The sequence below is a fragment of the Adiantum capillus-veneris genome, chromosome 24 (assembly GCF_014529385.1).
Source record: "Adiantum capillus-veneris isolate H3 chromosome 24, ASM1452938v2, whole genome shotgun sequence".
Taxonomy (NCBI): Eukaryota; Viridiplantae; Streptophyta; class Polypodiopsida; order Polypodiales; family Pteridaceae; genus Adiantum; species Adiantum capillus-veneris.
Genome location: NC_140954.1, coordinates 38,678,047 through 38,689,108, shown reverse-complemented (window position 1 = coordinate 38,689,108; position 11,062 = coordinate 38,678,047).

Here is an 11,062-nt window from a genome sequence, read left to right as displayed (position 1 = left end):
ATATTTTTTATGACATTTGTTGTCGTTTTGGAGTACCTTGGGTGCTAGTTTTTTATACAGGTGATGGATTTAGAAGCAAGTTAATGCGTGCATTGGTAGAGACTCCTAAGATTTAGCATCAATTTTCCTCCCCCTATCAACCCCAATATAATGGCCTAGTAGAAAGTGCCAATGGGAAGATCATTGAGATGATGATAAAGTATGTGTAAAACCAGGAGAGAGAGTGGGAAGAAAACCTAGAGAAGTGTTTGTGGGCATACAAGACATCCTACAAGGTGTCTACTTTCAGACAAGACAACAACTATGTTCGCCCTGAATGTGCTTTACACATGTCAATGTACAATATCAGTTGTTATCCATGTGAAGCTTACAACCTTTTGAAGTTAAAACCATCATTCAAAGTAATCATAAATTGCAGTTTTGCTAAGTAAAGGGTGTGTTTTTGTTCGTTTTAAGTTCCTTCTAGCGCTTTTAGTCAAAAAGTTTATCACTCCTTTAAGATACAAGCAAATATTGGTAGTAATTATAGATATGGTTATAATATAACCCGGTTTTTTAAGACCTTAGATAAACATTGCATAAGGGAATAGAAAAATGGTGACTTTTTTAATTTTCTAAAGCTCAAATGGGGGTACATGAGTATAAGAACTTCCTTTGTGCAGGGGAACCACAAGCTAAATAGGGAAAGTTTTTTATGGGGGAAAAAACCTTGGTTTAACTAATCAAAGTTTGTAGTAGTACCTGAGAGAGAGAGAGAGAGAGAGAGAGAGAGAGAGAGAGAGAGAGAGAGAGAGAGAGAGAGAGAGAGAGAGAGAGAGAGAGAGAGAGAGAGAGAGAGAGAGAGAGAGAGAGAGAGAGAGAGCTTCTTGGAAACCTAAAGCATGTGTTTCACTTCTACCTGCTATAAGGCACTGAGGCCATCACTCTTCACCATATTTTACAGTTGAAATCCATATCCTTAATGTCTTTGTGTGGTCTGCACATCACTACAAACACCAACAAGATCACACGAATCAAAATTTAATTAGAATATTGGCAAGATATTTAGTGCTACTAGGAGGATCAAAAGTGATCCAAACCCAAAAGAATTGGACAAAACACCCAATAAGGTAACTACTTCAAGACCATTTAATCAAATTCTAGTTTGGTGATGGAACATGGATTATGATTCATGTTCCCTAGCACCAAAACTTGCTCAAATTTGGATCAAAATTTACCAACAATTGGTTCAATAGATTCTACGGACCTGTTCTTAAGTTCAATCCTCATAATGCTAGATGCATAAGTGACTTTTCTTAGGCACATACAATGGCCGTAAGCTCAAGTAGGTACTTCTATAGAGCTATGTAAACAAACAACATGCTCATGTAAATTGCTTTAATGAAATACCAACCACGGATATATCTCAAGGAGAAGATGGTATGAGAAGGAGGATGTGAATCTTTGTGCATAAGTAGAAGTTCTAAACTTTGAGACCCGAGATGTATCTTTTTTACCCTTATGGTTATAAAATTTTGATCTTGATATATTTCACATTGTCTTAAGGTCATAAATCTTGACTTTGGACCTTTGTTTTACTATTCTAACTAACTTGAGTGATGGGATGTGTGTGTGTGTGTGTGTAGATAATTGGCATCTTACCTTGAGAGATATGGAAAAACATACTCTCTTGCCTTATGGTGGAAGAGCATCTTCAAATAGGAGTGGAAGTGCAACAACTTGTCACAACCATGCACGATGGGACAGAGAAGAAAAGGTTACTATCCACGAATTGTATTGTGCCAAATACATTCCAAGCTCGGTACCATTATGCTACAGGAAACCCATAGTTTAAACCACCTGAACATAAACCTTTTTTTGTTAGGAGTATCGAATGGGTTTAGTCTAAGTTGGGAAAGGAAATTATTGTTATTAAATAAATGATGTATATAAATGTTTATGAACTTACACTGAGACCGACAAAGGAAGTTGGGATAGCAAGGAGCATACTTCCCTTAGTGATGGCTACTGGATGTTTTGGTATTGTCATGTTCAATGTATGGGGCTGTTAGTGTCAAACCAGTGACCAACATTCCTTTAGTCTGGTACCTTGGAAGTTGTTCTTTTACTTTTTCAGGAAGTCCATAATCCACAACCCTCACCATGTGAAAATTTTGTACAATGCCTATAATAGATCCTAGGGCCTTGCAGATTGTGAAAACATACACAACTTTGATGGATTGGACACATTGAACGTGTTTCCTAATTACCTTGTCTACTTTGATGACTACTTAAACTATAGGAATGCCATATTTCACAACAAGATGGGAGTGCTGATAGCTAATCGTTCACTTACTCAGAAATGGTGCGATTCACATGCTAATGAGGAAATGTAGAAAGCCGCCCCTTATTCCCTCAATTCCTTGCCCACACACATCCATGGAAACCTCAAAACATCCACTCTCCCAAGTGAAAAATTTAAGCAAAACGTCTTTCATTTCCTCCTCCACACACTTAAAAATAGGACACGAACACTAGAGGACACTACATAGGACCATCTGTGGAACCCTGCTTCTCGCCACACACAGAGATGTGAAAGTGCTGATGTTGGGCTTCAAAAGTTCTCCATCAGCATGAAAACTCATGGAACCATGAGTAATGTGGAAATTTGAAGCCTTTTTACACCATTTTTGATATTTTTTTGACCTTTTTAAGCCTAGTTTTGGCCAATTTTGACCCCCGATGGGCATTTTTTGCGGGTAAAAATAACAAATGGATTCCAAACTCCACCAAAATTGGCAGGCTTGGTCCTTGATATCCAAAATCAATTTCCACATATCCACTTTTGACCACTTCTAGGGTGGTTCGTGCACCACCACATATCAAGCGCCGCAAATCGACAAATTATCGCATGTGCCAATCTTCTCGGGTGGGATGAGAATGCCCACACTTGTTGCTTATATTATTTACATTCTAAAAACATAAAAAGAATCCCTAGAGCCAAAATAAGCCATTTGAGACCACATCCAAGGCTTCAATACCCTATGCAGGCATGTATGTGTGCCTCACTATCGGCATGCAAGCATGACTATTTACAATGTGTACACGTCCCATCATTCTTTAAACTTGAAACCACTTTGAAAATCTTTCAAATGTATGTATTTACATCTTTTTGTACATATGCACATGCATACACACGCTACTTTGTACATGCCAAATGTGGCCTATCAGCGTCTCCGTTGACTAATACACTTAAGAAGGCTAAAGTATTTACTTAGAAGGAATGTGCTTAAGCTAGTTTTGAGAAAATCAAAGAAGATTTGATCAGTACCCCAATATTACAGCTTCCAGCTTTCTCAAAGATATTCATTGTTGTCAGTGATGCAAGTGGACTAGCAATTGGTGTTTTTCTATCTCAAGAAGGAAGTCCAGTAGGTTATGAATCTCGTAAGTTATGTACACATGAGTTGAATGATCCTACACATGACTTGGAATCATTGGCTATTGTTCATGCTTTTAAAGTATGGTGACATTATCTTTTTGAAAGAATATTTGAATTACATACAGATGGTAAGAGCCTAAAATGGATTTACACTTAAATTGATCTTAATATGCAACAACAAAGATGGACATAATTATTATGAGAATGTGATTTTGGGATTGAATACAATCATGGAAAGGAAAACGTTGTTGTCGATGGATTGAGTAGAAAGAGTATTGTAGCTGCGATCACGACCTCTACTACTCCTTTAATTGAATTATTCAAGAATGTATGCCTTAGGATCCATATTACACAAAGATCATGTATTTAATGACTTTGAATAGTCGCATGCAAAAGCAAGAAAGAAAAATTAAAGGCTTCCGTGTTGAAGACAATGATCTTTACTTCAACAACCATCTTAATATCTCAAATCATGGTGGGATAACACTTCAAATAATACAGGCCGAGCTCACGATATAACTATTGCAGGTTATCCCAGTTACATTAAGACTTGTGCTACTATAAAGAAGAGTTTCTTTTGGCTAGGATTAAAACTTGATGTGTTGAACTATGTTACAAGATGTTTAACATGTCAACATATTAATGTTGAACGCGTTCAATACCCTTGTAAGCTTAAACCTATTGATGTACCACAAATGAAATAGGAATGCATATCCATGGATTTCATTACATGATTTCCTACATGTCTGGGATATGACTCTATTTTGTTGTGCTGATATTCTGACAAAAATGACCCCTTTTTTTTCGGTAAAGACAATGTTTACAACTAAGGATACAACTTAGATATTCATGAAAGATGTCTTCATGTATCATGGTTTACCTCGTCGTATAATTTTTGATCGTGATGCAAAGCTCACCTCAAAAGTTTGGAAAGCATTATTCTTAGCTACATAAACCCAGTTGGCCTTTAGTACTTCTTATCACCCACAAACTAATGGGCAGACAAAAAGAACCAATCAAATCATTGAAGACATGCTAGGAGATTATTGTATACATGAACACCATAAGTGGACCCAATATTTTTATTTGGTTGAATTTGCGTATATTTCTTCATTCTAACGCTCAATTGGGATGTCTCCTTTTCAAGCATTATATGGACAAAAGTATCTTACTCCATTAAAATGGATAGACTCTCATATCTGGGTTCAAGCATCCAAAGAAATGTTGGATGAAATGCAATAATAGACGAACCTTATACGATAAGATATTAAGACTGCCCAAAATAGGCAGAATTCTCTACGGGATAGATGAGCCCTGCTACTAGAAGCTTCCTCACCTCTTTGAGTAGTGCTTGATCTTTGATGACACCTAACCTTTGTAGCTTTTGTGATTTAGGTTTGGCCTCTGGCTTTATCTCGATCTTGTGTTGAATAGCATCCACTCCACGTACATCTGTGTAATCTTTAGCAAAACGCTTAGGACACTTTCTTAGCACACTTTTGAATTCCTCTTTTTCCTCCCAAGTAAGAGTCTTTGACAACATACCATCTAGCATTTCTTCATCATGCAAACTTTGGTTCTCATGGGGGCCTACCTCTTTTAAACCTTGGCAAGATGTCTCTTCATTATTTGGCCTAAAACTTACACCCATGACTTCAATGGATGACTCCTCCTCCGTAGTGCTACCACTGCTTTCTTCTTCCAAGGTGTCCAATCATCCCCGCTTTCACTTTGAGAAGATTCCTCCTGGAGCTCCTCTTGATGTTGCTCCTTCATGTCAAAGACAACCTTCTTGTGATTGTCATTCCTACAAATCAACTTTCCACTTTCCCAATCCTACAAAGCTCGCATCCTCATTAGCCATGGTCTACCTAAGATAAATGGATAGCAATTTCCCCTTGTAGACATAACATAGAAACCAATAGCCTTCTTAATGCAAAAAGCTTCCATAGAAACATTCTTACACACTCCCAAACACCTAGCCTTGCTATTATTTGCCATTTTTGCTTTGATTTCAGGCGTCTCAAGAATGTGTATGCCTAGTCTCTGCATAAGGTCCTCTGTCATGATGCAAATTTGTGCACCCCCATCCACTAGACCCTTCCTAACTAGTTTTCCCTTGATATAGCAATCTAGCACAGGTGTAATATCCTCATTCATTTGGGCATGTGCAATTTTAACAACAGGAACATTTTCTTTTGTCCTTCTCCTAGTGCTAACTGCCTTTATTAACTCCCTCCTAACTTGTGGGCACAATGCAAGAAATTGAGGCCATGATATGCTCAGACCTTTACCTCTCATGTCCTCCATTAGGTTGTAGGGAGCCATACCATGTCCAAGAGGGAAGTCTTCAAGGTTCATGCGGCGCCGAGTCCTCTTGGCTTCCTTGGTTTCCATTGCTTTCTTTCCTTGTCCATGGTCACTTTGTGATGTTACTCCTTCCTTTTCCTTACCTTTGCCCGCCCACGTTTGATTCCATTTGCTTCAATGTCACCCTCTGTGGATTGTGTGACTTCTACAACATCGACATTTGGGTCACGCAAAGGTGGAATTCCTTCCACCCCTTGTGGAGGTGGTCTTGGTCCATTTGGCCTTTGTAGAAGCCTCGGTTGTTGACCAGCTCTTTCACCTGTATTCATCACTGGGTAATTCAAGTTAGGTCTCCCTGGCTCCCCACGAGGCCAAGGAAAATTATACATCCCATGTCCAGACTCTCCGCAATTCCAACATTGCAAGACTCTCCTAGGTTGTGGATCTCGCTCTTTAGACTTCTTTGCTTGTCCCTTTGGACCTACAGCTTGTGCAAAGTGAATTGACAGGCTACTTAAAGATTCATTTAACTTCTCAATCACTTCCATCATTACCTGAGGAATCTCCCTAGATGTTGATGCTTGTGACTTACCTTTGGGTCTAAGACCTTCTATTGGAACCTCTCCCCTTAAGCACTTGAGTTTCCTATATTTCTCAGTAGCACTAGTTTCAGTTGTATCAAAGGTAGCAGGTGCACCCGCCTCTACTTTTACCTTAAGATCAGAAAAGAGTCCGGCTATGAACCTCTCCTTCTTTAGAGATTCTGCACCATCACCAGGGTTAGCAACATTTCATATACATAGAGCCCAAAGACGTAGAAACTCTTGTTTGTACATTTAGTAGTCATCTAAGTCTTTTTGCTTGTGAGAAACAATGTCTTGCCATAATTTTTGAGTGTTTTGGGCCCGGATCAAAGAAGTATTTCTTGAAACGAAAACTTCCTTGTAATTCCCCTTAACGTCCTCAGGCAAAGAGTCAAACCAAGTGCTAGCATCTTTCCTAAGGACTACCTCAAACATTTCTACACGTTCTTGATCAATTACTAACTTCTTGATACGGCAAGACATTTTGAAATTTGCTAAGAATAATTCTACATCGTCCCTAGGCTCTCCAAAGAACAAGGGGTAGCCACTCATTTGCCTAGTTGTATCCATGTTGCTGGTTTTACTCAAAAAATTCTTTTTCTTTTGTTATTTTTTGTTTTGCAAAATCAAATTTCAAAGTAGAATGAAAATGTAAACATCAAAGCTTAGATCGTAGCAAATCAATGGCAAAATGAACGGATTGTCCGAGGCATTGATAGCCGCTACTTGCCTAGGTTCAAACATACGACGGAAAACACGTTGAAATTGTAACTTTGTGCCAACTATTACATGCACATCTTGTCTAGCCAAAGGAATGAATGTACGATACAAGTCCTCTTGATCCATTAACCTAGCTAAAAAAAGATGAACACATGCATATCAAAAGAGACATCATAGTCTACAAGTGGGAGTATAATAGGATTTGGGGATTGTAGAATATCTCTTAATGCTTCAGCACCAAAGAGGAATACAATACGTTGTTGAAAAAAGATTTTCCTATCAATGCGAACATTTATCCTAATCCCTTGCACCCAATGAAACTGATGAAATTGAATTGCATGAGCAGGATAAGGAGGTGGTGGATTGTTCATGTAAACACAACTAGTTTTTGAAGACTTACCTTGTGTATGCTAATTACACAACCGCTCATCCTCAGTGGGGGCACCAAAATTGAGGCGGTCCGGGGCGGGCAACAAGAAAGGCGACCTCTAAACACCCCTCAAGGCTCCCGTGCTGCTCAATTGGGGCTGGGGCAACCACAAGCACAACAAAATAACAAACCCACAGCCAAAACCCAACTACACAAGGGGCACCACCTAGTTTAAAACTGAACTAGGACGCAAAAAAAAAAGGAGAATCGTTAGAGCAACCCAAAATTAAGTAAGGACTTTACACTAACCCTAACACCAATGGAGCACTCTCACGCACTAAAACACAAGAGAGAGAGAGAGAGAGAGAGAGAGAGAGAGAGAGAGAGAGAGAGAGAGAGAGATGGTGTACAACTTAGCTTCAACCTTATGATTTTCCCAAGAAGGCACCTAGAGCTTGCGGATTCAAGTGACAAGATTTGGTTATAGCATCACTAGCACATTGTCTTAGGCTTATGGGAGCCCTATCACCATCCACCCTTTTACAATGGTAGCCAACAAACACTAGCCAATGAATCACAAGGACAAGCAACAATACAAAAACCTTCAATGAAACAAGTCACCTTATGAAGCTGATTGAGTTTTCCAAACCAAATTGGAGGATAAGCGTGAGCCTTTGGACATGAAATTGCACCCAAAACTACCAATTCATTGATATTGGGATAGATACAACAATGGTAGAAAGATATCTTCTACTCGCACTCACTCAACTAGCTCAAGCTTTTCTATGCACTAAAGTGATGGTGTATAGAAAGCTTTCTCTCTCCTTACAACCAAGATAGAACTGGCGTGTGCTACGCTCAATCTAGTGTGCAATGGTGTAGAGATACCTTTTACAAGGAGGGATGGGTTCTATTTATAGGTTTTTGGAAGCTTTGATTAGGATTAGTTCTAATCAAGTTTATTGACAAAACAAGAGATTAGGAAATATTTTGATTTTTTAAATGGGAGTGGGTCTTCCTTAACCCTTAAGCCACTTGGATGTGGGCTCAAGGGGAAGGATTATTGAGAGTGGGTCTTCCTACCCCAAGTGGAAAGTATTCTACTCCTATGTGCCTCCTTGACCTACTCTTCCTTTTCTTGTCTCCTATCACTTGGGAGGAACCCTCATTCCCTTTATCCGGCTCTGAAGCTTCCATTTCATCAGTTCTTTGTCTCCTAACTCTCTTTATTGGCATGGCAACAGCTTCCTCCATTTTTTCTTTCCCTTTATCCTTACCATTGTCAAGACTTATGACAGAGACAGCCCTGTCCTCCCCTCCCGATGGTAGTGGAGGGATCTCTGCTGGTGCTTGTGGTGGTGGAGGAGGGGGTCTCAATATTTGGATTGGTGGAGCCACGTGTGCATTTTGTCCATTTAGTGGCCTAGCTCGAGGAGGAGTGACTTGCTGGCGAGGAGGCCGTCTTTGATTACCATTTCCTTGATAGCGTCGTGGATGGGGGCAATAATACATGCCGTGACCTACCTCTCCACAGTTGTAGCAAATGTACTCACGTGCTTGCCTTTGTCCTTCTTGTCTATTTCGTTCATTTCCTGGCTAGGGAGCCCTTACACCTTGAACCAGATTGATGGACAGGCTCTCTAGTTGATTGGTGATTTGTTGAAGTAATTCTTGTTGAGAGGACTCTTGGTCTGTTGCTCCTGTCCCTGCTACTACCCTTGCCGTAGGTTGAGCTAGCGGTGGAGGCTCCATTCCCCCTTGTAGTTGAGCTTGGAATTTTAACTTCCTATCCTTCTCCCTTGCATAAGTCATAGCTTTATCAAAGGTATCTGGGAATTTACCTTTTACCTTTTCTCGAAGGATGGGGTAAAGCCGTGCCAGGAAACAGTCCTTCTTTAGGCATTCTAGTGCCCTTTCTCCTTCACCTAGTGATGCACACCATTTCTCCCACAGGTTGGAAAACTTTCCTTCATAGCTTCTATAGTCATTGGGTGATGTTTGGCGTAGCTCTAAGAGCTGTCTCCATATCTCCTCTGGAGGCTCATGGCGGCGAAATTCTTCGATGAAGGCCATCTTTAAGGACTCCCAATCTCTTCTTTCTTCAGGTGCCAAAGTTTGATACCATAATTTTGCACCTTCTCTTAAGACCAAAGGAAAGGCCCTTAAATTAGTAGCTTCGTCATCCCTTCCCGATACCAGAAAGGCCATTTCCAAATTATCCAAAAAGTCTGGAGCAACCTCCCCAGGCTTACCATAAAAATTAGGGAAGGCCATAAGTGAGAGAGTAAACAATTACACAAACAGCTCCAATTTATTTTAAAATAGAGTATGGTAATTACAATTTGGAGCTTTAGCACAACTTAGCTCAAAATAGGATGAAGATCGACACATCAAAGGAATGGTAATAGTCTAGTAAGGGTAGAATGACAGCATGAGGAGAGCGCAAGATTTCCCCAAGTCTCTCGGCTCCAAACAACAGGGCTATTCTTTGCTGATAAAAGATTTTTCTATCAATACAAATATTCACACAGATATGACGCACAAAATGGAAAGGAAACATGCGGGGATTATCATTCTCATTATTGTCATCCATACTTACACACAAGAGCCTAGCTTAGTTGCACCACCTTGGGAGCAATGAGCCTGATCAGCCACAGAAGGTCAGCACCTCGGATCACTTCGACTCTTCCTGATGCATCTGTGAAGACATAAGGCATGATGGCAACACTTTGTACAATGCTGAGCCTTTTAGCAAGCAATAATTGGATGCTATTACCATAATCAGCATGACGAATGAAAGTGACACCATTAATGTGCAGCACATCATCAACTAAGATAGTTTCCTTAGATTGAGATAACTTCTTGAAAATTAGCAGCAAAGGTAGGGCAGGGAGGCTTTTCACCCGGTCTCCAAAGCACTTTGGACAATATCCAAAGTGATCTTCACGCGGACAGGAGGTTGGCTTGGGATTGGTGGTGTCTGGATTCACAAAGTGCACTGGGAGCACTCGCAGACGGGCGGCAATCTTGTAGGCAAGCCTTCGCCTCTTTGCTTCAGGAGGATTTAGGGGTGAGAGTCGTGGTTGCAAGTTGTAGGTTGAAGTTGGTTGCTCACTAGCCTTTTCTTGCTTGTAGTGGTCATGTAATCCCTTATTAATGAGATTAAGCCAAATGTTACCTTACGCTTGTGCACACACTACGGCCTTGGGCCACTTAGGTGTAGAGGTGATCTTCCTCCTCTTAGTCGGCTCCTCTGGAAAGAGAGGTCTGGTGATGCTTTCTCTTCCCTTAATGTGTGTCACAGTACCTTCGTGTATATTGATGTAGAATATTTCAAGCTCGTGTGCGTTGGAGGTTTCTGGAGCACTCATAGGTTGAGAGGAGAGGTATATCAAGCTCTTCTTCTCACTCTCCTTCGTTGGCGACGATCACGAACAAGGCATGTAGAAGAACTTACTTCTTGAATTTCAATGACACTGCGACCTGGTAACAAGACCTTGATGAAAGCTTTTAAGGACTCTAAATCCTCCTCCTCTTCTGTTCTCCCATTTGCAAACTCCTCACGCCATTCGTCCATGTTATAGATTGCACATCTTCATTGCTTGTGGACTGAAGGTCTGTGTAGCCCTCCTCAGTGGGGGCACCAAAATGATAGCG